The sequence below is a fragment of the Myodes glareolus genome, chromosome 16 (genome assembly GCF_982192425.1).
Source record: "Myodes glareolus chromosome 16, mMyoGla1.1, whole genome shotgun sequence".
In the NCBI taxonomy this organism is placed as follows: Eukaryota; Metazoa; Chordata; class Mammalia; order Rodentia; family Cricetidae; genus Myodes; species Myodes glareolus.
The window spans coordinates 57906410-57932082 of record NC_142041.1 but is presented as its reverse complement, the minus strand read 5'-3'; the positions used below and the strand labels follow the sequence as shown (position 1 = coordinate 57932082).

The following is a 25673-nucleotide window of genomic DNA, read 5'->3' as shown; positions in this document are numbered from 1 at the left end:
GCCTGAGCAGAGAAATATTCACAGCTAATATTTTCACTAAACCACAAAATCTGTTAAGAAGAAGGAAAGTAAGTCTGATGCCTTGTGTTCAGCTGACTTCTGGGTCCTGTACCCATGAAAGAGTTTTTAACCATTGCACAAAAGTTTTACACACACACACACACACACACACACACACACACACACACACACTTTTTCCTTCAAATCAACCAGTGTGAGAAGAAAGGCCAGGGTCCCATTTTTCAGGGGTAGGAAGGAGGATCCTGCTGTGCACAACAGCCCAATGCTGGCAAAGGCACTAGGGATCCTCAGTGGAGGAAGATGTGGTAGGTCCTTTTCAGAGGGGTGTAACATGAGGGCCGGCTTTTTGGGGTATCTATTCCCGCCCAGTACCCCATAGCCGGCTAGTCCCAGAGAAAACCAATCACACAGAGAACTCTATAAGTTATAAAGCTGATTGGCCAATTAGGTCAGGCTTCTTATTAGCCCTTGTAACTTATATTAATCCATTATCGTTATCTATGTTAGCAACATGGCTCAGTACCTTTCTCAGCTTTTACATCTTGCCTCTTCGGTGTTCTGGACAGGAATGGCGGAGAGAGCTTCCTCCTCTCTAGCCTTCTCCTATTCTCATTGCCCCGCCTATACTTCCTGCCTGGCCAATCAGCATTTTATTAAAATACATGATTGACAGAATACAGACAATTCTCCCGCACCAGAGGGGTATCTCCCAGCTGATATATCCTATGTCTATACAGAGAAATAATACCTGGCAAGATCAAATTCAACTCTGTTTATGAAGCACTCAGAAACTGTGTTCTCCGAAAAAGGTGAGTATCAGTAATATATCACAGAATTCTCCCCTAAAAAAAATCACAGTTCTGTAAATGTTGAAGGAGACTTTGAAACATCCCTGAGCCCAGAAGTTTCTCCCAATCTCTTCACATTTATTGTGCTTTCCTGGGGAAATACTAGTAAATGCATGGCACGTAACATTTAGTTTTTTTTAAAAAAAAATAAAAGTATAATTCATAACTATACTGCACTCCAGTGCTAAAATTCTCAGTAATACTTATAATTTGTATACCATGGTGGATTCACAATACCTTGTTCTCTTTATCCTTTTAAAATTAGAAATATTTGTAAATTATGCTCACCTTTTTATAATATTGATTAGTGTGCATTTCTCTATACGCCACATGTTACATTACTGTGTATATATTTCAGATATGCCATATTATGTACTGCATAATAGCCTTTTATTTATATAATCATGTTTATTATATTGTGGAAGCTAACTAGGGTGCTCATCAGGTAAAAAGGCACTTCTTGCCAAGACTGATCACCACAGATTAATCCCTCAGACCGACATAGTAAAAGCAGGGAACTTGCTCTTGAAAGTTGTCCTCTGACCCTCAACATGCATGTCATTGCTTATGAAAACACACACCCACAAATAAATAAAATAATTAATGAGCTATACTTTCCCTCAAACCCTCCTCACTACTTTCCCCTTTTCAATTCATGTAAACAAATTAGGAAAAAATATTTTTGATAACCCATAACAAATATTGGGTTTTGAGCTCACTTTTCTATGACTATTCAACCAAAATTTTTTTAAAAAAATGTGTAAAGGCACATTGCATATTTAAAGGTATAAATATACTCATTATATAAAAACCCACAAGGGGCTAGAGAGATACCTCAGTGGTTGTGAATGCTCACTGCTCTTGCAGAGAACCCAGGTTTGGGTTCTGAGAACATACATTGAGTGGCTAACAAATGCCTGTAGCTAGAGATCGAGGGAATCCTATACCCGCATATGCGCACATACACACACCTAAACACATAGGCAAAAAAATTAAAAATTCACTCTTAAAAATATTCACAAATGTTTCAACAAACTTGTGTCATTAACAAGGAAGTTAAAACGTAAAAGGAAACTTAATTACCAACAAAAAGGAAAAGAATTATGACATAAAACTTATGCCCAGCTGGTGTCACAGCAAATATATGTGAGCCTGTAATCCCAGGACACAGGAAGCAAAGGCAAAGGATCTCCAGCTCAAAACCAGCCTGGGAAACAACCTGTCTGAGGGACTGAAAACCAAAAATAAAATAAAAATAAATAGAAACCTTTCATTGTTAAATTTTTTTACTCATCTGATGAGTTAGGAGTGGCAAATGTCTACTTGGTATTTATTAATTTGACCAGTAATGAATCACATGTTGCAAGGATCAAAGGCAATTCTAATTGTCTTGGATTTCAGAGTCCTTGGTGTAGCCGAGTTGAACAGACAAATAGCCACGAATACATCCCAGCAAACTGGGCGTCCTTGAAGCTAGCTCATCTCTGTCCAAGCACTGCCCTCCAGATGCCTGAGAAGTCGTTCTGTGACTTGGCACCTTTCCCCTGGGGAGTGATCTGCCTGACTGCTTTGCCAATATTCCCCAGGCTGCAAGCCACACAGCGCTACTGTTGTCAGAGGTTAGGAGCTCTGTGCAAACAAGGATTGTGGGGACAAGTCCGGGAAATACAGCCTTTAAAACGTTAAACTGTTTTTATTTTACTTTTTGCCACAAAGCTTTCCAAGCCTTTACTCTTTGCCTTCTAAAACCGCTCTTTCATATTAAAGAAACTTCTCTATACTTTTGACCCCTGTGCAGGATGGCTCCACTCTCCCTCGTCACATGGAAGCTCTTCTCCTGGAGAATGAGGTGGAGTTCAATGGTAGAGCATGTGCTGAGCGTGAGCACGGAGGGGAAAGTGGTATTGCTACATTTCTCCTCTCCAAAGAAAACTACCTGGCCCCTCAACCTCAGGCTACTCAAGACTGTGTGGATAAACCTTTCTGCTCTCTGGTGATATAGACTACTCAAGGGGCTTCCGTTTCCTTCTTCAAACCTTGTATTCCTAATATCTGGAGTATTTGAGTGTTTGTGGGGGTGCATATGTGATAATCTCAAGGTTCCTTGACTTCTCAGAAAAATGATTTCATCTAGAATAAAGACCTTTGTTTCTCCCTCATACAGAAGCTCCACAAACATCTTCATTGTTTGTTTTCCAGCTCACAAAGGAGAGATCTATCAGTTGGGCTGGTGATGGGAAGCCACTGCCTCATGTCTCTCTTTTTTTTTTTTTTTTATCAATCTCCATCCTGCCCTTCCTACAGGATGCAAGCAAGCTTACTTCTCTGTCAGCTATAGACTGATGAACACACACACACACACACCTCACATTCTCCATCACACGTTGCTGTTGTTTCTTTCCTACATATTGTACTTGGAGTCAAGCTCCTAAAATATTCTTCATTCAGTATCTTTGCTCTCACAGTTTCCGTTCAATGAGCTTTAGTTTGGTCTCAGTCATCCTGGGATAATTGCTCACACTAAGACTTTTTTTGGCTCTGTACAATGTAATATTTCAGCAGAAGGAGCCATACTATCAGAATTATCAGTGGTTCCATGGAAAGGTTTTAGGGATTCACAATAAATTACAAGGAAGAAAATGAGGAGTTTTAAGTGTTTATGACCTCTTTCCTCGGAAAAATAGAGATAGAAAAAGAAAGAGACCATAATTTTAGCGTGTTTCTCAAAATAATCTTTGACTCAAAAGGGTTTAAGAGCTCCCATTTGTATTGGCTTCTTGTCTTCTGCAAGATGAGTTATGGTTTCCTCAGCACATTATGAGAATCCCTCAATTGAACAATCCCTGCTTGTGCCTACAAATCCATCGTTTTGGATATCCTCCTGAGGGTTTTGTAATCTACAACCCAAAACTGTTTTCCCTTTTGCAAAGATCTTTTGTTGCGAGTCCTCTGTCACTACGTTGTTCTCTCTGGCAGCTTTACCTTCTTCTCTTTCATCATGTGACCTATTTCTCGCTTTTTCATTCTGATTTCTCCCCTTTACAAAAGCCTTTCTTCTGGAAATCTCAGCATCTATGCTGATCCGATGACAACCCTGCTACACTGTCTAGTTGTTTATTTAGAAGTCTGTGTTTATTAGTTCTGGAAAAGGTTTTGTCCCTAAAACTTACCTTAACTGAGTTTGGGTTAGCTGAGTTTGAACTAACTGAATTTGGTGCATTACAGACTCTAAGAATATTTCTAAGATATTTTTCCGTGATTATTTCAATTTGGAAATAAAGAAAGATATGATCAAAATGTCAGGTAGTAATTCTCTAAAGACTACTTATTTATAGCAATATACCCTTGAGAAATCCTTAATGTCATCCTGCCTGTTTCCTGGGTCAAATAATTCTTTGTTGGCCCATCTTGATGCACAGAATGAGACAGAGGCTGCTGCATAAAGGATTATGTAACCCAGGGAAGAAGGACATGGATGTGCAGAATAGGAGCAGAGCCATGTGATGATGGATTAATCCCACATGGAGCTCTGAGGAATTCAATGAGATGCAACGACTTGAATGATCAAAGCATTGGCTCACAGACACGCAGTCAGGCTGGCTCTTGGACATTGACTTCACTTATGCCATGATGTGCACATACTCTAGTATCACATGACTGCTATTTGCTGTCCTAATAGGAAATAAGATATAACATGACCAAGGTGAGATGTTGAACTATGCTTCTACACAAATCCAGTTACCTCCCCTTAAAACACCTCAACAAGAGATAAGGCTAAGAATGTCACACATGGGGCTAACAGTGACTATAAATATATTTGCTTAAAACAAATTAATCAAACTTAATTTTATATTAGCCAATGAGATTCAGCAAGGTAGAATAAGTATTTATAACAATAAATACTGGACAATAGTATCCCAAATTTTGTGGATGCTTATTGACATCGTCTCCATAATGAACATGGCAATGTCAGATGTATCCACAGAAATTATTGTGCCTATCTCAAAACCTTGTGTGTGTGTGTGTGTGTGTGTGTGTGTGTTTAATTAACAAACACATCACAGAAATAGAGTGAGAAACTACAAGGATCTTGCAAAAGATAGATACAAGGAAGAGGGATTGGTCTAAAAAAGGTCAGAGCTCATTCAGGGAATTGGTTGTGATAGTGTCATGCGTTGGCTGGATTTTACCATTTCAGTATAGCAAACACAGAAAGAACATCCAAAAGAGTCACTAGCAGCACAGAACTAAAGTGTCCCAAGGAGGGAGTTTGAAGAGTGTAAACACTTAGCAAACAGGGAAAGTAATTTGTACCATTTAGTTTGTTCCTTTTTAAAAGCACAAAAGATTCAATAAAATATCACATTTTAAGTATCTTTCTTAAATCTTTTCTGTTGTCTGGGAATGCAGTTCAGTGCTTGTCAAGCATACACAGTACCCTGGGTTTGAAACCCAGCAAAGGACAAACAAAACCGCTGGCATTGTTGATCCAGTTGAACCACAGCACAGGTAATGGAACATTCACGTGAGCAAAGTGTTGTTCTTAAAGTTAAAGTAAAAGACTTTCTAGGTCTGTATAGATAAACAATCACTTTTCTACATACATTCATTAATTTGTCTGAATACTTTCTAGAAGAAAGCACTGTCTAACTTAAGGGTGTTTGTCGAATGCTTCTTTGCCATATCTGAATAATTATTGGACTGCTTAACTAGCACTTCTAATGCAAGCAAGAGCGCATGAAGATACACTAGCTGAGGCAGCTTTAATCAGCAAGCAGTACCTGAACAGGGTATTAAGATAACCCTATACTCTCTGTAGTGGAAAGAAAGAGTAAGAGCAAAATGATAGACAGAAATTGGGATTGGGGAGGAGGGAGAACGTAAGAATACCAAGCCATCTGACATCTTCAGTGAGAGCAAGAATGGCAGACCTGGACTGACTACAAACCAAAAAGGAGAAGGACTTAACATAGAGGAAAGTTCTGACAGTCTGATATGCCGAATGTGATAAAGTTGTAACAACAACAACAACAACAACATCGTGACACAACACTGAACGACTGAAATAAATGAGATCACATGGAAATCTTGAACAATAACCCAGAAACAGAAGAGCAAAGCATGGATGAGGAGTTCTATGGGTATTTGCTGGCACAGAAGCTGGAGACAGGAAGAAAACACGGTCATTCCCTTTCTTGCGGAGGTTAGATTAGAATAACCAGAAATGAAGAACAGACAAGCAAGAAATCCAGTTTATATAAAAGAAAGAAAAAGTTAAACCAGTATGGAGGAGGAGGAGTATACAACTTTATACAGAGTGTACAGGGAGGGCTGCTCTCAAATATGGTATTTGAACTAAAATATGAGGCAACAGAATGTGCTAGACCCCTAAAAAAATGATTCTCCAGTATGAAGAGATTGCACATGTGAGTATCTTCAACTTAAAGCCTGGCTTTAGTCAGGTGGAGGACAGTATGAAAAGGAGGGTGTGTTGTCACAGAGAGCTCTGGTGTTGTCAGGTTGGACAAGCTACAACTTCATGTGATAAAGATATAAAGATAAACACATCTTCTCAAAAAAAACGGAAGGAAGGAAGAAAGAAAGAAGGGAGGAAGGAGGAGAGAGAGGGTGAAGAGAGAAAGAAAGGAAGGAAGGAAGAAGGAAGGAAGGAGGTGAGAGAGGGTGAAGAGAGAGAAAGAAAGAAAAAAGAAAGAAAGAAGGAAGGAAGGAAGGAAAGGAAGGAAAGAAGGAAGAAGGAAGGAAGGAAGGAAGGAAGGAAGGAAGGAAGGAAGGAAGGAAGGAAGGAAGGAAGGAAGGAAGGAAAGAGAAGCCACGGTAGAGCTTTGAAGCTGGGTCACATGATGATTGGATCTGTGCGTTACCAGGGGTTGCTTTGCCTGTGATGCTGCAAGATAAGCGCAAAAGCTAGAAAACTCCTGAGGAGGAGGGTACACCTCCCTCTGTGAGTGTGGCAGTGAGGGTGTGGGCTGATTCTGCATAATACATGGAGTTGTAACAGTATGTCAGGTACATGGTATGTCAATGTGCAATTTGAAAGAAGGGAGGGAGCTGCTATCAACTCGGGGGAGAGCACAGAACAACAGAACTAACAATCTGTTCATTGCCTGAGATATGAAAACTAACAGAGATCTGATGGTGACTAATGAGAATTCAGTTTGGGAAACAACACTATTCATATACACTTCAGATCTGTTGATAGAAATACAGAGAGACAGTTAGATACCCACATGAAGATGTTAAACAAGTGTATGAACTGGTGGGAAGTTACAAAATCTTACCCCCAAAATACCAGGATGGGACATAAAATCTAATGCAGTTACTTTGAACAGAATGGTTTTTCTCTGCCATTGAAGACCTAATGGCTTCCCTGATGAATATCAATTAAATCTGGAGACTCAAATTAAAATCATTTGAACCACTTTCTTTACAGAGGTAGGAAACTATTCTCTCCATAAACAAGGCTGTTTTGAATTCCCAAAGCCACTTTCATGGCAGGGATCATAGGATTTCTTTTATGCTCTTTCTCAATATTAATTTGCCATTGTGGAATTCCAGCACACTTCTCTGGCTTTTGTTTTTGAAGGGAATCTTAAGACTTTATTGCCATTCATTCAATTTTGTTGCCTTAAAAAAATCCCAACTGATATTCCCCAACGGTATAATTCTAGTCTACATCCCCAACCTGTGATCTGCCATGATCTCTGAGTATTTCCGTGTTTGCCCCATTGATATCCCAGGTTTCCTAAAGTCAGAGCCCAGATCCTGTGTTCTCCACGCAGCATCCAAGACTTTCAGAGGAGCTTATATTTGTAGCTCTCAGAGTAACTATCAGATTTATCCTGCATTTTGATGGTCTGTTTCCTACTCTACAAGAAAAAAAAAATAAAAACCCTTCAGCACTGTCCTAGGAAGCGTCATCACATTCCAGTTCTTCAGAAACCACTTAGGCGCCCTTTTCCAAACTCATTTTCCAAACCCGCTTCTCCATCTTGCAGCTTTTCCTCACCTACTCCAGCTCCCCTTGCTTGAAGGTGATCTGGTTGCACTGGCTTTGGCCTTTGGGTGCAGTCACCCAGATCCTCTGAATAGCATTCCTATACCCTAGACATGGCTCTGCCTCAGAATCTCCATCACCAAGAAATAAATCCCAGCAGGGCTTGGTTTCCCTTTCACACTTTAGCGTTTTCACATCTCCCTCCTAGAGTTCATCTGTGGATGCTGTGGCCTCATTCTCACTCGTGATAGTATAGGCAGACTGTAATGGCTTTCAGACAAAGGTCCTTCCCTAGGAGGACGGCAAGCAAAGGAATAGTCCCATTTACCCTAGAGATTTTCCTAGATTCTTCGTCGAAAATCCATAAAAAGCACTGAGCATTAACCTCTAAAGCTTAATGATTGATGATGATGTTGAAATAGAAGCCATGCCTCTTCCTCTTGCTTCCCTTTTAGCGTCCTATCTCTTGAAAGTGAGATATGGGCCTGCAAACTCCTTGTATCCAGTCAAATTTATGGTTCCCCCAGATATGGAGGATGGCAGGCATGTAGTTGCCATGGTTGCCTCTTATCTGGGCTGCTAATTATTTTTTGGCAGAAGCTTAAGGATTTTAAAATCAAATCTGAGAGAAATGGACACGGAAAATAAATTTCTTTGCTGTTGGGTCTCTTCTGTTTATGCTCAGATTAAACATAAATCTGTCAACACAAAATGAGTTTGAGAAGATGGTGCATGGATCGGGGGTTGACTTTGACCGTACCTGGGAAATCCTACACCAGATTTTCCAGGCAGATAGATTCAGAATGTGGGCCACCAACTGACATACCATAGCTATGTGTACAAGGGACAGCCCCGGTGATATTCCAAACTTCCTGAAACCCAAGGTTACCATGAGAAAGGATAATCTCAAAATGGCCTGGTATTGTGGAGCTAGAGGAACACCAGGAGAATGTAGCGGGCATGGTCGATCAAAAGAAAAAACAGACCAATACTATATAAAAGATTTAGCTTTTAATTTAAAAAAAAGGGGGGGGGGACTTACACCAGAAGCCCAACCGTCCGGAACGTTGGATCCAGGCCCGAGAGAGGGAGGGGAAGTGCACCCCCCAGGTTTGTAGGTAAACTTTTGCCTTAGGGCAACATGCCCCATGGACAGAATGTGATTGATTGAACTCCCCTATCAGGAGAAAATAGCCAAACAGAGTGGGCCACAGACAGCATGGATGCCGGAATCAGCACTCTTCAAAACCCTCTCCCATCTTCACTTTTACCTGTATTTCATATCATAAAAGAATTCATCAACGTTTGGATGCGCTTTAAGCCCCCATCACCCCTAGAGCAGAAGTACGTAGTCATGGTCCTTATTTGAAACTGTGGGCTAGTTGTTCTCAAAATCAAAGTCCCCGGAGTCTCCTGGGGGATTTCTGGATACAGGTTCCTGGGTTCTACTCACTGAAACACTGACAACAGAGAATATTTGGAGGCGAGCCAGTGAATGCCTGCTTCTAACAATGTACAGAGAGTGCAGGTCCCCCGGGGCAGGGCCACCCGATGCAATGCATCTAGTTGTGGCACTGAAAGGGACAGAGTTTGGCATCCACCCTGCCGTGGCACTAGTGTTACACCGTGGTAGGAAGAGCATTGCCAGGACAGCGATGTGTGTCTTCCCCTAAGAAGCTAGGCATTCATTTCTAGCGAAATGCTAAGTTTCATCCCCTAATATCATATCACTCCGTCTCAGAATCTGACCAGACTTGAACTCAGGATGCTATGAACTTGCCCTCTTTACAGACATGCTTAGTCTACAGACGTCAAGTTCAGTAGCAGCTGTGCAGAACACCTGTAACATGCTGACGCTTAGCATGCTGAAAAATAAGATTGAATATTGATCCAAAACAATTTTTGAAAAGAAAAAAAAATGCCCATATTTTCTTCTTTTCTCCCATTGCTTCCTCTAAACAGAACCTCTCATTCATGCTTATCAAGGGCGGGGCTGCCTTTGGTGTGGACGTGATGGAAGACCACCCCTCTCAGTATCCCTTGGGAGTAACTTACAAGTCAGTTTCTTTTGTTTGTAACCAACTTCCTTTCTGCTATTCTTCTTCTCCCTCTCCCTCGCCTTTTTTTGAGTTAGAAATCAAACTACACTCCTGTACTGCCTGGCCCTTTGGTACCAGAAGAGTTACTATGTTTCTTAAGTTCCTTCCTTCAGCTTTTATTACTTCAAAGGACTGGGGATAATTAAAATCCAGTTACAACTTTTAGCTCAATAATGAAACATGCTGGCAGTCGCAAGTTACTAGTGGCATTATTTTGTACCAGAGAGGGATGGAATCTTTGTGGGATTCTCTGGAACTACAGATACCAACTAAGAGAACACCCCAGGAACACACACAATCACAAACGTCATTAGATATTAAGAACCCACTGCTAAATATAAGACCATGAAGAAGAATTAGGAGTGTGCTCTCAATTCGTCTTTAGAAAACTGCCCTGTTGCAGAAGCGTAAAAAACATTGCTGCCATTTGAATCTTAAATGTCCCTTAGAGGCCCATGTATTAAGTCCTGGACAGTTCTTTGTGGAGGTGACGGGAGAGTGAGAGGATCTTCAGAAAAGAGAGAGAGGAAGTCAGGCCACTGGGTGTGTGCCCTGAAGAGGTTTTAAGACCCAGACCCTTCCTCTTTTCTTTGTTTCCGGGCTGCCATGAGATGTTTAGGCCTCTGCCATATGCTTCCACCATGACAGGTAGGCAGTCAAGGATTGAAGCTTCTGAAAGTGTTATCATAATAAACATTTTCACTGTTTCAGGTGTTTCTCTCAGGCAGTTTGTCCTAGCAATGAAGAGCTAAAAGAAAATCTCAGAAACTCCAACCAAGCTCCATCAAATTGAAAAGGATGGGAGATTAGGGACCTAAAGCAACCGAAAAGTTTCTCTCAGATACCTGGAACAGCCAGGTTGTAAAGTCTCGACTTAAGGCTGTGGAACTAATGTATAACTACATCAAAAGGAAAGGCTGCCCCAGTGGGAACCTCATTACCTGACCTTAAAAGTTCAGGGTGACATTATTGTGGGAGCTTGATTCATTTAGCCAATGACATCTGGGGTGACTAACCCTATGGGCGTGGTTTCTGAGGAGGGAGCCTCTTGGGTGGTCAGAGCTCAAGCAAGTAGTGAAGTGGCATGTGATTTTGATTGTCTTCACCCTTGGGCACCAATGGCAGCTGGATCGGCAGTAGTGTATCCTTTGTTCTGTACCCGTGAGTTTCTTTCTCCATTGGACCACTTAAGAAATAATTAAATAGACTTTTTAGGTTCTCACTTCACCTGGTGATCACATGACCTGACTGCAAACAGCCCTCGTCCCCACGGACGTTTGTGTGGTCTGTGTGGTCTGTTTGGCCTGCAGGAGCCCACTGCCTGCCACTGCCCGCCAGGGTTTTGGGCCCCGTTTCTCTCACACCCCTCTACCCCCACCCTGCCTGCCAGCAATCATGTAGCAACCTTGCTGCCAAACTGCAGGAAATGTCCCATTACTCAGGGCAGCGAGGCCTGAAGGTGAGGGTAGTCTGTGTGCTGAGGAACTTCTTCACTCGGAACTACTTGCCCTGTGTGTGTGAAATAGGTAGCCCCACGATACCCAGAGATAAGTTGAGATGTTCTCCCCAAGTTTAGCCAATTGGAAGACATTCTTAGATACTGACAAGTTCAGATTTCTAGATCCTCCAACTTTCCTGACTGGACATCTCTGGGTTCATATGAAGAGGGAGAAGTGAAGTGGAGAACTAATTCATAGGCAGAATATATAATCAGGAGGTAAGTGGCCAGCTCTGAAATCATCTGAACAAGAGAAATAAGCCTAAAACATCCCATTATTCTGAGATTAGGATGCACATGGAAAGATTCTGGGAAGACACAAAGATACCTGTGAGGGTAAGAACAGTGGGGATTCAGCCATAATCAAGGGAAATAAACAGGCACAGGGGAGGTGGGTGGGGAAGGGTCATTAGGAGTTTAGGTCTAATAATTCCACACTTCACAAGAGAAGCAAGAGATACTCTTTTTTGATAATTCAATGATCATAAAGTCAGCTATATTAGCAGTTTTTACCTAGGCACAGAAGTAAGATATAGGCAACCATAGACAATAATAATATGGCATTGTGCATTTCAAAATGGCAGTATATTTTTCACCATTTAAAAATGATAAATATCTGGGTAAAAGATGTGCCCCCTCATCAACTCCTGGGACAAATGAGAGAGCTGGTCCTGTGGTCCTAAGAGTGGGAGAGCTATCCCTGATCCCTGTCAGCTGCAACACTCAGGAGAGCCGGCCCTGCACCCTGCCAGGGCAGCACAACAGAGGCCACCCTGTTAGCGGTGGTATGGGCGAGCCAGACCCAAATCGTGAGCGTGGGACATTTGTCCCCGTTGTCCATCTGCCCTGTGGTGGCACTGGCAGAGGAGAGTTGCCCCCCTCAACCCATCAATGCCTGAGGCAGGTGAGAAAGCTGGCCCTGTGGTCATAAGGGTGGGAGAACTATTTCTGACCACCGCTTCCCGCCATGAGCTGCAACTTTTGGGAGAGCAGGCCATGGACGCGGCAGGGTGGTGCATCAGAGGTAACCCTGTTAGCAGAGGTGTGAGTAAGCTAGCCCTGAATCTGTGAGCACGGGAGAACTGTCCCCATTACCCATCTGTTCTGTGGTAGCAGGGATGAGGAGAGCACCCGCTGACACCCCACCCCCACCCGCTGCAACACTCCGAAGAGCAAGTCCTGTCCATCAACAAAGCCTCACAATAAAGACAACCCTGTTAGTGCAGGTGTGGGTGAGTCAGTCCCGAAATCCTGAGCATGGGACCGCTGTCCCCATTACCCATCTGCCTTGTGGAGACAGGGGCAGGGGAGAAGTGCCCTTCCCACCATCAGCGCAAGAGGCAGGCGGGAAAGAAGGCCCGGTGGTCTGCAGAGTGGTAGCGCCATCCCTGACCCCCACCAGCTGCAATACTTGGGAGAGCAGGCCCTGTTCCTCTCCAGGGAAGCAAAATCGAGCCAACACGGTTAGCACGGGTGTAGCTGAGGCAGTCCGGAGATGTTCACTGTGGGATAGCTGCCCCCAATATTCACCTTATCTACCCTCTGCTGGAGACCCACAGCTGAAGGGTCTCCACAACACAGAACACCAGGGGGATGTCTAGGAAGAGTCCTAGTGGAGGCGCAGCATCAGAGACCAGAGGCCTCGAACCAGATCCATGAACCCTTGCAAGCAGAGATGTATAGACAAAGGGAGTACTGCCTGACTTGCTGGGTCACACTTCAGCTTCCATGCTGAGATTTCTAATTCCTTTCTTTTTTATTTTTCTCATTTTATTTTCATTTCTTTCTCTTGAATATTCTTTTATTGGGGGGGGGAGTAGAGTGCAGAGGCAGAGGGAAGACGCAAAGGTATGGGGAATGAGTGGGATAAGTGATGTGAAAAACACATAGATAAAAATTGCTTTTCTGTTCTGGCCTGTGTGAAGAGACTCACGAGCCAGTGAGACCCAGAAGTTCAAAGTTTTTTGGCACCCAGGAGATACAGCTGGCTGCTCCAAGACTTTTGTCATGCCACAAAATGAATATTTTTAATTAGTCCATAAATATAAATGTAAGCACTATAGATATCATTGGGATTTACATGAGAAAAAGAGGGGAAACAATGGGAGGACCTTGCAACAGTCAAAGAAAGCAAAACAAAGAAAAAGATTGGCCTGAAGGCTGAGCCTTGCCATAACCAGCGCCATGCTGAGAAAAGGCAAGTAGAACCAGCTATTCCGGTGCATGAAAAGAGAAGAATGGTGGAAAGATTCTCGGCGTCAGTACCTGTCTATCTGATGGACAGAGAGGGAGCAAAAGTACTGTCTGACATGATTAACTATAAGCAAACAGAGAAGGTGGGAAACTGGGAAATCTGTTATTCTTTTGCTGCGGTGCCTTTAAGAACTAACCACGCCCACCCCAGCGACTTCTGACCTCCTCGCCGCCATCTTAACTCTCTTTCTCTCTCTGTTCCCCGTCTCTTGGTGTGTACACGTGTCTCTATCTCTCCCTATGTTTCTCTTTACGTCTCTCTGATTTCCTCTTTTAAGTAATAAATATCTCCCTCTTCTCTAAGTAATAAATGTTTAGCTTTATGTATAGCCTCATGTCCATTTACTCTGCCGTCCATCGCATTCAGCCGCCTGACTCTGTCGTTTGCCCGGGAACCCTGCACTGCTCTGGCAGCGGCCTCTGCCTGGCTCGCAGGCCGCCTGGGGCATCCCATCATCATAATATTTTTAAAGAACAATAATATCCCTCTTCCAAAAGTTCAAGGCCAAGAAGAAACAAAAGTATTGGAAGTTACTTGAATAGGAAAAAGAAAAATGAAGGCATGGAAGAGGATGGTTACTAAAGTCTGCTTCTTTGGTGGTGGTTTTACGAGAAAACCACCTAAATATAAGTTTCTTTAGGCCAATGTGCCTGTGTTTTAAAAAGGACCATGTCACACATCCTGAGCTGAAAGCTTCCTTTTGCTTGCCAATACTTGGTGTGAAAAAGAATATATCCTCCCCATTATATACAGTTCTTGGTGCAATCACCAAAAGTAGAGTTATTGATGTAGATGTGAGAGAGTTTGGCCTTGTGACTCAGAAAGTAAGGTCAGTTAGGGAAAGTATGCCCAATTTACCAGTCCCCCTGAAAATGATGGATGCATAAGTGAGGTCTTGACATTGACTTCATACAAGTCATTGCCAGCACTACTGAACACTATACACCGTCAGAAAAACACCATGACTGCGGTCTTTCTTAATACTACCAAGCAGCCTAACCCATAAGCAGTCATTGAGAAAAGTACTCGTTAAATAGAGAGACAGAGAGACAGAGACAGAGAGAGAGAGAGAGAGACTGCCCAGTTTTACAGTTGCTCTCTAGATGGGGTCTAAGGGTTTACAAATTAATAAAATTCTGTGACTGAAAAAAAGATAAATATTTGAAAAGATATGCTCACTTTACTTCAACTCAAAATCATATGCTGTGTATGAATACAAGAACATCACATGGCACCCTGTAAATATGTACAACTTTTATGTTTTTATGCATGCATTAAAATTTTAATGCTAGGTGTAGTGATACACACCTGTAACCAGTGGGGGGGCGGGAGGAAGGGGTTAAAGCAGAAAGATGACAGATAGGAAACAAGCCTGGACTAGCTAAAGAAATCCTGCTTGAAAGAAGAAAAAAAGCATTAAGAAAGGGGAACAAGATAAAAGGGGGACAGGGAAGACAAAAATAGGATTCATGGGTTATAAATTACTGAAGAAATCTCATGCAATGCTCAGAAAGGTAAGAATTACATGCACAATCACCTCTAACGGCTCTATACCTGGTATATTGTGAGTTGCTGTTGGTTGAATTATACAGCATTAAAGAATGTGAAGTAGTCTTATTTATGGAAGTTTTGCATCATTGAGATAGAAACGGTTTTTCTAGATGTTACATATTTTTCATTCACCATTTCTCCTGAGAACGTTGCCTTAAGAAAGTGATTTAACAAGTCAGAAATTATACTGTGTTAAGAAGGAAATTGCATATGAAGAGAGGAGACTGATTAAAAATAAGATCACAAGCATAATAATGTCTGAAATGACAAGAAATCCCAATGCAGATACTCATTACAATGACAACTGAGCCACATAAAATTAAATGGAAAATTATAGATGCATGGTCTGCACTTTATAAAAGAGATATATAAGTGAGAAATGAAATGATGATAAAGATAGATGATAGATGGATAAATAGATGATTGATAGATAGATACATACATACATACATACATACATACATAGATGCATAGATAGATAAAAGAAAAACACAAAAGACCTTATAATTGGTTCAGAGTAAAGCACAGCTCCCAAGCTCAGTAAAAGCCTTCTAAATTTCATAACACATGGCAGAAATACAATATGAAATCTGTATTGAGGGTACAAGTGTATAGCTCCATGTGACATTGCCCCGTGCTAGGAGACTAGGGGATACTGAAGCCCTTTGCGTGAGATGATCCTGATGCACTTCTAGCCGAAAGGGCAGCAGACACTTGTCTCTTGTAAATATCTTCCTGGGGCATTTCCCCTGAGCTTCACATTTTTCAGGTAACATTTGATGTGGAGCAATAAACTAGACAATTTTAAGTTTGTGTTTAATATAACCCTGCACAATGAGTGCAAACTTGGATCAGAAATAGTTTTTAAACAAAATCTTAAATTTCTTTGTTTACTGGTATTTGGACAGAATCTTGTGATAGCCTGAGAAGTGGTTGGAGATGGTAGAAAAGATTTGCTTTAGGAGATGTGAAGTATGTCTAGTCTTGAAGTGATGCAATGGAAAGAAAGAGGACTCTTATTCTACCAGCAATGCTTTTAAAATTCTTAAGCAGGACAATACTGCATCCATATATCTGCATAGCTGGACAAGCCAAAGCCCACGAGGCAGAGAATATCAGAGTGACTCATCTTTTGGCATAATACCTAGAACATAAATGCTGTTATGTTAAATTGTAACTGCCACCGTCTAGACTGGTGTACACATGTTTTCTGCGTACACATCAAATTGCCTCTAGAGAGGCCTATAGGATTTGCTTGCCATGGAATATTTTTCTCATGCTTTCTGCTTTGAGAAACTAAAAATTGTATTGGTAACCAAACACAGTCTATAAATAAGGGTTTCTGAAGAGTCTTAAATATTGCTTTGATTTCATATAATTATCATATTTAGAATGTTAATTCTTTTCCTCAATTTTCTTCAATTTTGTCTGACCAAAATAAGCCATGACTTAGACATAATAGACTTTCTGATTGGCAAAGAATAGATGATTATATTTAAAATTATGAAGAAACTAAATAATTGGCAAGAAGGCATCGGTGACTGTAGTGGAGATGCAGGCTTAACAGAGTACAGTGCATTCCTAGAGATGCTCTTTCCTGATCATGTATTTCACCATCCATTGTAAGCACTAAGTTTTATAAATACAATCCATCTTCTGAGAGTCCCACTTCTTTGAAATATTGAGCATTCAAAATTTAGTAGTCCAGTATTATTTGATTGTAATATCACCAATTTGTATTCTAAAAGACTTCTTCTGATTAGTGATGCTAACTGCCCACAGATCGTTCAGCTAGTAGAAGGCATTCATGCAGACAAGCCAAATCTTTTGCTTGATACATGTTGTGCAAGCCATTGTGGAACTGTAACTCCATAATCAGTACAAGTAAATGGTAAGTAACTGAGGTAATTTCGATTTTATCACAAAGTGTACCGGGGAGTACAGAATATCACATGGTGAATAATCAATAAGAAGTCTCCACATGTGGGTAAAAGCAAGAACGATAGTTCTTCATTCTTTGTTTCCATTTCTCGCAGTATGGCTCATCCTCTGCCTGTAGGAACCATCTAAGTCAATATCCCATCAGGACAACAAAATTAAATCCAATAATGCTGCCGCAGCACTTACAGAGTATATCAACAAACATTAATTTTAGAGCTGGAACATTCAAAACTTCTATTTTTATACCGATTGATATTTTTTGTCAAAACTGAAATACTGTTCTCTGTCATTACAATTTCTGTGATCATTTTATCCCTATATCTATATAATGAAAGCTCCCAACCCATACACACAGCATGTCTTTATTGTATGTTATTCTGAAAAATTCTTTAATAGCCAGAGAGGGGTGTGGGGACCAAACGCTTTTAAGATCTATTGTTCTGTTTTCCTAAGGTTTGGGGGTCAATTAATTCACTTATGGACTTATTGCCCTCATGCTTCAGCAAACAAAAATAGCTCAGAAAGCATTTCATACAATCTTAATTAAAGGTGGCTTAAAATGGGGGCTTAACAGAATTCCACCTTCAGAGGCACCTAAGATGCAAGAAAGCAGACTTGGCGCGACATTGCTTGTGCCATGCGGGGATCTTAGGCAGTTTATGCACTGAAACACCCCTGTCCTTCTTGGGGCGGCCTCTTCTGATTTGTTCCAGCCTCTTACTGTGTTATTTGAAATTCTCTATATCAGCAAGGAAGCTGCGACATGTTTGGGATTAGCTCTTGGGCCAGACACTGAAGGACACTCAGCGTGGAAGGAAGTGACAGAACTGGGGCACTGCTAGAAACTCAGGTCGAAGTTGTTTGTGTTCAGACACAACTCGTGAGAAAAAGCTTTTTTGTTTGTTTATTTGTTGCTGTTTTGTTTAGAGACAGTCTTGCTCGGAATAGACATGTGTTTAAGCATTCTTACTCATCTAGCAGGAACCATTTCTAGAGAATCAATAATTAAATTATGGTGCTTAAGTCTGAAAGCAAGTTACAGTTATCAAGCTTTGAATTTACTTCTTTTCAGTGCTCATGATAAGCAGAATTTCTGAGCAATACCTGGTTTGCTGTCTTCCTACTCTGGGGAGGCCCAGTTAGACACCCCTGTTCATCCTGGTCCCCTCTGTTCACGGAGAGTGAGCTTTCACGCCTAAGATCCTTCACTTCGTCTTCCCAACACTTGTTTTTTGATTCATGAAGAAGGCAGAGGACTTTGCCGCACTACTAAACAATAAGCAGTAAATCAAGAATGCAAACACATGGACCATTCCACCGTGGATCTACTAACCCAGCTCTACTGAGGACATACAAAGAGCAGTTTTCTTGGAATTCTGTCAGTCACTTTCCGCTGCTATCACCAACTTACAACAGGTTCTGGATGCTGAGGCGGTGGGTGACCTTCCCTGACAGAATAATGCTTTCTCAAAGCAGCAGACACTCAGTTATCAAACCAGAAAATAGGACTCCTTAGTCAGACCTGAGACGACAGAAATCATTCATTTTGGAAAACATTGGAAGGCACAAAATGGGGAAACAATCACAAAGTCCACAGTATTATTATTATTGTATTATTATTATTATTTTATTTTGCTTATAGACGCTAGCTCCCTATTTAGAAAGGCTTTCATTTAATTTATTTTATCAATGCAGTCAACATGGGACAGCTGGAGGAGGTAAGAAAGACGGAGCATGGTTTATTTGTACTTAGTATTTCTTTTAAATGGGGTCTGCTGTCAAGATCTCTGGCCTTACACTCCATGCAACCAAAGTTGCCTTCTACTCCTCATCCTCCTCTTCGTAGCTACTGAGTGCCGGAAATACCGACAAACTCCACCACCTTACTTAGACAAGGATTTTAGATAAATGGTTTTTCTAAATTTTCTCTCTATTTCTTCCCACATATCTGGTATGATTCATTAGCTCTTTATGTACTGATAGTTTTGCAGTACTAGCAACATTTCCTCTTAGCCCATTGTAGAAGGCCAGCATATACTATCATCCAAAATAAAGAATAGTTGAGCAGAAGACAAATAGAATAAATGAGTGTGAGACTCTTTACCTTCCCTCTGTCTGCCTAAAGCAGTAATAGCTTTTCAAGGACAAGAGAAAACTCCCTACAAACCTCTCCCTCTGTCTAGGAAAGAGGAGGTTAACCACTGGAGACATCTTTACATCCTGATTGCTTGGGGTTGATCACAGCAAGATCTATTAAGAAGCAATGTTATCCAGACTCTATATACCACTTGTTTATTTGCCCCAAGATACTACCTTATAGATCAAACTCCCTTATCTCTACATGTCCAAAAATGTAAGGTTGTTTGTTGATGCTAAAATTCAAAGCCACCATTTTAAGAACTACTTACATCACAGGTGTCCCCATACACAAGTAATACATTCATAATAATAAACTTGTATTTGTGCTTTTATTTTCAAATTGTCTTTAGTTATGTAGATACATTCCGACAGAGAACTCTCTTGAGAACAAATTATTCACCTTCTTCTGTATCACTATGCTATTTTTGTAGCACTATAACTAACTTCCTGAGTTAGTCATCTTATACAAAAGGAAGGATTATTTGGGTTCATGATTTTAGAGATTTTATTGTATGCTTGATTAGCTTTGTTGCTTTGGGCCTGTGATGTAACACTACTTTATGTGTTCAGACAATTTACATTCCTCTCAGATCAGGCTTAGTTTAGGAAGGATAAACAGCATTCACCATAGCAGAGAAAATGAGACACAAACCTGCTCTTTAACCTTGGTGCCCTTTTGACAGGCTAGTGCTAAAAAGAAATCTGCAGAGTCTCTAGACATTACTGTCCAGCTGCAAACCAGACTGAAAAAGTGCCCCTTTGGAATTGCTGTTGGAGAAGGTACAGATGGTGAATCTTGGTGCCCACTATAGTGTTTGACAAACACTTGGTGGTACTCTTGTACTCACAGCTTCAGAATGGTATGGAATAGAGGACAGTTTCATTGTGCAAAAATTTAGAGAAATAATTTTTTTTTGAGATTCTAATATATATTCTTGCTCTTTTTGAGCTTTGTCGTTATGGAGCCTGTCCTGAAACTAGCTCTAGTAGGCCAGGATAGCCTCGAACTCACAGAGATCCGCCTGCCTCTGCCTCCCGAGTACTGGGATTAATGGCCTGCGCCACCACCGCCAGGCTCTAATATAATTATATCACTTCTTCCCTTCTCTCACTCTACTATCTTCCATATAACTCTCTCTCTCTCTCTCTCTCTCTCTCTCTCTCTCTCTCTCTGAAAATTGTGGCTTTTTTCTATTGAATATTGTTGCATATATAAATGTATACATATATACATATCTATTCCTAAATATGTAAACACAACCTGCTTAGTCTCTATAATGCTACTTGTGTGTATGTTTTCCAGTTGACCATTTGGCACTGAACAGCCAATTGGTGTGCTTTTCCCAAGGGAACTATCCAGAACTAGTGAAGTCATGGATCTTGGAGAAGAATTTACAACTGCCACTTTACTAAAGCATCGTCATTTCTATCTGCAGTCTAAATATTTGTGCTTGCACTCATAGCTAAGTACAGACCTCACCCATCATTAAGAAAACTTTTCTGACAGACTACAACTGCACAGAGAGGACCAAGACGCAAGTGACCAGCCTTCTGGCTCAACAGCCTAGTCTCTAGGCCCTAGGCCCTGGTACAAAACCCCAGGTCCTTCTTCAATCAGCCTCAGCCACAACGGCAAGCCTCCTGTAGGCAGTCTGCCCCAGCACCTCTACCACTGGATCCTGCAATCTGAAGTCCCAATCTGCCCTGAAACACACCCATCTCCTGTGACCTCAGGGACTCCCTGAGACAGACTGTAACTGCACAGAGAGGACCAAGAGATAAGTGACCAGCCTCTCAGCTATATTGACCAGTCCCTAGGCCTCACAGGCCTCTCCCCAATCTGTCCCAGTCACAAGGGCAAGCCTCCTACAGACAGGCTACTACAGGAACCCTCCATCAGTCTCTGTAATCTACAAGTCCCACTCTATCCCCAAACCCGCCTGTCTCCGGGGATGTCAGTGGCTCTTTGAGACACAAAACAAATGCACAGAGCAGATCAAGAGCGACTCCCTAAACACAGACAGTGACTGCACCTATTGGTCCAAGAGAGGATCCTTGAGACACAGACATGATTGGACAAAGAAGCAAACACACTGCCTGCACCTATTGGAGTAAGAAATGAGTAGACACTAAGGCAAGAACACATTCAACAACCTAAAGAACAATATGGCACCTCCAGAATCTAGTAGTCCTGCAACAGGAAGACCTGAATGCTGTGGAAATTCCTGCAGCCTTTGGGATGCTAGCCCACTTTGAGCATGGTTTTGTATAATAAAGGTTTATTTATGCGGGGGTAATCTCACATAATTGGTAGTGATCCACAGTCCTCTGCACTGGGAACTGGAACTGAATCCAGCAGCCAAGGGGTTCCCACAAGACCCTATGTCTGCATAAAAGAAATACACCTCAACTTCAAAGACAAACATTTTCTCGGAGTAAAGGGTTGGGAAAAGATTTTCCAATCAAATATTCCTAGAAGGAAAGCTGATGTAGCTATCCTAATATTTAACAAAATAGACTTCAAACTAAAGGTAATCAAAAGAAATGAAGAAGGACATTTCATATTCATCACAGGAAAATTCCATCAAGATGAAGTCTCAATCCTGAACATTTATGTCCCAAATACAAGGGCACACACATCTGTAAAAGAAACATTACTAAAGCTTAAAACGCACACCAAACACCACACACTATTAGTGGGAGATTTCAAAACCCCATCCTTACAAATGAACAGGTCTGCCAGACAGAAAATGAAAAGAGAAGCAAGGGAGTCATCAGATGTTATGACTCAAATGGACTTAATAGACACCTATAGAATATTCCATCCACACACAAAAGAATATATCTTCTTCTCAACACCTCATGAAACTTTTTCTAAAACTGACTACAAACTCAGTCACAAAGAAGAAAACCTCAACATATATATACTGGAATAACCCCCTGTATCTTATTGGATCATCATGACTTAAAGTTAGAATTCAACAACAAGGCAAATTCCAAAGGTTTACAACTAATAGAAACCGAATAATGCTCAGCTGAATTACCCCTGGATCAAGGACGTAATAAAAAAAGAGATAAAAAACTTCCTAGAATTCAATGAAAATGAGAGTACATCATACCCAGACTTATGGTTCACTATGAAAGCGGCAGTAAGAGGAAAGTTCCTAGCACTAAATGCCCATATAAAGAAGCTGGAGAAATCTCACATTAGTAAATTAACAGCACACCTGAAAACTCTAGGACAAAAAGAAACAAACTCACCCAGGAGGAGTAGATGCCAGGAAATAATCAAATTGAAGGCTAAAATAAGAAAAAAATAGAAACAAAGAGAATAATACAAAGAATCAACGAAACAAAGAGTTGGTTCTTTGAGAAAATCAAAGATATACAAACCCTTATCCAAACTAACAAAATGGCACCAAGAGAATATCAAAAGTAACAAAATCAGAAATTAAAAGAGGGGCATAATAACAGTCACTGAAGAAATCTGGAAAATTATCAGATCATATTTCAAAAACCTGTACTCCATGAAATTGGAAAGTTTAAAAGAAATGGACAACTTTCTTGATACGTGCCACATGCCAAAATTAAATCAGGACTAGATAAACAATTTAAATAGACCTACCTCTAGCCCCCAAGGAAACAGAAGCAGTCATTAAAAAACCTTCCAACCAAATAAAGCCCAGGCTTCAGCACATAATTTTTGCCAAAACTTCAAAGAAAAACTAATACCAATCCTCCTCAAATTGTTTCATACAAAAGAAACAGAAGGAACATTGACAAACTCTTTTTATGAGGCTATAGTTACCCTGATACTGAAACCACACAAAAATGCAACAAAGAAAGTGAACTACAAGCCGGGCAATGGTGGTGCACATCTTTAATCCCAGCACTTGGTAGCCAGAGGCAGGCGAATTTCTGTGAGTTTGAGGCCAGCCTGGGCTACAGGAGTTAGTTCCAGGACAGGTTCCAAAACTACAGAGAAATCCTGCCTCAAAAAAACAACCCCCCCCCAAAAAAAAGCAAAAGCAAGCAAGAAAGAAAGAGAACTACAGACCAATCACCCTTATGAACAATGATGCAAAAATACTCAATAAACCAATAAACTATTGGCAAACCACATCCAAGAACACATTAAAAATCATCCACCATGACCAAATAGTCTTCATCCCAGAGATGCAGGGATGGTTTAACATATGGAAATCTGTCAGTGCAATCCACCATATAAACAAACAGAAAGAAAAAATACATGATCATCTTAATAGATGCTGAAAAATTCTTCAACAAATCCCAGCACCCCTTCATGACAAAGATCATGGATATAAGGAATCTATCTAACATAATAAAAGCAATTTACAACAAGCTGACACCTAACATCAAATTAAATGGAGAGAAACTCAAAGCAATTCCACTAAAATCAAGAACAAGACAAGGCTGTCTACTCTCTCCTTATCTATTCAAGATAGTGCTCAAAATTCTACCTAGAGCAATAAGACAGCAAAAGGAGATCAAGAGGACACAAATTGAGAACGAAGAAGTCAAACTTTCACTATTTGCAGATAATATGATAGTATATTTAAGTGACCCCCAAACTTTACCTTGGAACTCCGACAGCGATAAACACCTTTATGAGTATGGCAGAATAAAAGATTAACTAAAAAAATAATCAGTAGCCCTCCCTCTTATGTATAAATGACAAAGAAGCTGGTAAGAAATTAGAGAAACATCACCCTTCACAGTAGCCAAAAATAACATAAAATATCTTTCGGTAACACCAACCAAACAAGTGAAAGATCTATATGACAAGAACTGTAAGTCTCTAAAGAAACTGAAGAAGATATCACCAAGTGGAAAGACCACCCATGTTCTTGTATAGGTAGGATCAACATAGTAAAAATGGCAATCCTACCAAAAGCAATCAACAGATTCAATGCAATTCCCATCAAAATCCCAACACAATTCTTCACAGACCTTGAAAGAATAATATGAAACTTCATATAAAGCAAACAAACAAACAAACAAAACCCCTGAATAGCTAAAACAATCCTATAAAATAAAAGAACTTCTAGAGGCCTCATCATCCCTGACTTTAAACTCTACTATAGAGTTATAAAGTAACTTATAGTAATAAAAACAGATTAGTATTAGCATTAAAACATACTGGTGGACAAATGGAATAGAATTGAAGACTCTGGCATTAATCCACCTAAGAACATTTGATTTTTGACAAAGAAGCCAAAAGGGTACAATGGAGAATGAAAAGCATCTTTAACAAATGGTGCTGACATAACTGGATGTCAACATATAGAAGATTGTAAATAAATTCTTATCTATTGCTATGCACAAAGCTCAAGTCAAAATTGACCAAGGACCTCAACCTAAATCCAGTTACATTGAAGCTGATAGAAGAGAAAGTGGGAAGTAGCCTTGAATACTTTGGCACAGCAGACCACTTCCTAACTTCCTAACCACCAGCAGCACAGACACTGAGATCAACAATCAATAAATGGGGTTTCCTTAAACTGAAAAGTTTCTGTAAGGCAAAGGACACAGTAAATAAGACAAAATGGTAGCCTACAAAATGAGAAAAGATCTTCACCAACCCTACATCTGACAGAGAGCTGATCTCCCGAATATACAAAAAACACAAGAAACTAGAGATCAGAATACAAGACAATTCAATTTTAAAAATAGGGCACAGAGCTAAATGGAAAATACTCAGCAGAAGAATCTCAAATGACCAAAAGACATTTAAAGAACTGCTCAGCATTCTTAATCATCAGGGAAATGTAAATCAAAATGACTCGGAGATACCCTCTTACATCTGACAGAATGACTGAGATCAAAAGTACTGAGGACAGCTTATGTTGGAGATAATGTGGAGTCAGGGGATCACTCCTTCACTGATGTTACAAGTGTACACTTATATAGCCACTTTGGAAATTGGTATGGCAATTTCTCAGAAAATTGGGAATCAATTTACCTTAAGACCCAGTAAATAAACTCCTGGGCATATATCCAAAGAATACTCAATCATACCACAAGGACACTCACTCAACCATGTTCATACCAGCGTTATCTGTAATCTTCAGAACCTGGAAACAACCTAGATGTCCCTCAACTGAAGAATGTTTGTTTTTAAATGTGGTATATTTATACAATGGAATATTACTCAGCAGTGAAAAAACAATCACATCATGAAATTTGTAGGCAAATGAATGGAGCTAGGGAAAGCATCCTGAGTGAGGTAATACAGACTCAGAAAGACAAACAGGGTATGTACTCACTCATAAGTGGATATTATATT

General features: G+C 40.6%; 1 protein-coding gene and 1 pseudogene across 3 annotated transcripts in view; one reads left to right on the top strand and one right to left on the bottom strand.

Annotated features, from left to right (window-relative positions):
* C16H8orf34 (chromosome 16 C8orf34 homolog) overlaps positions 1-25673 on the bottom strand; it is a 384304-nt gene that overhangs the window by 89177 nt on the left and 269454 nt on the right. The window lies entirely within an intron of this gene.
* On the top strand, positions 12600-14622 carry LOC148119590 (ribosome biogenesis protein NSA2 homolog pseudogene; annotated as a pseudogene).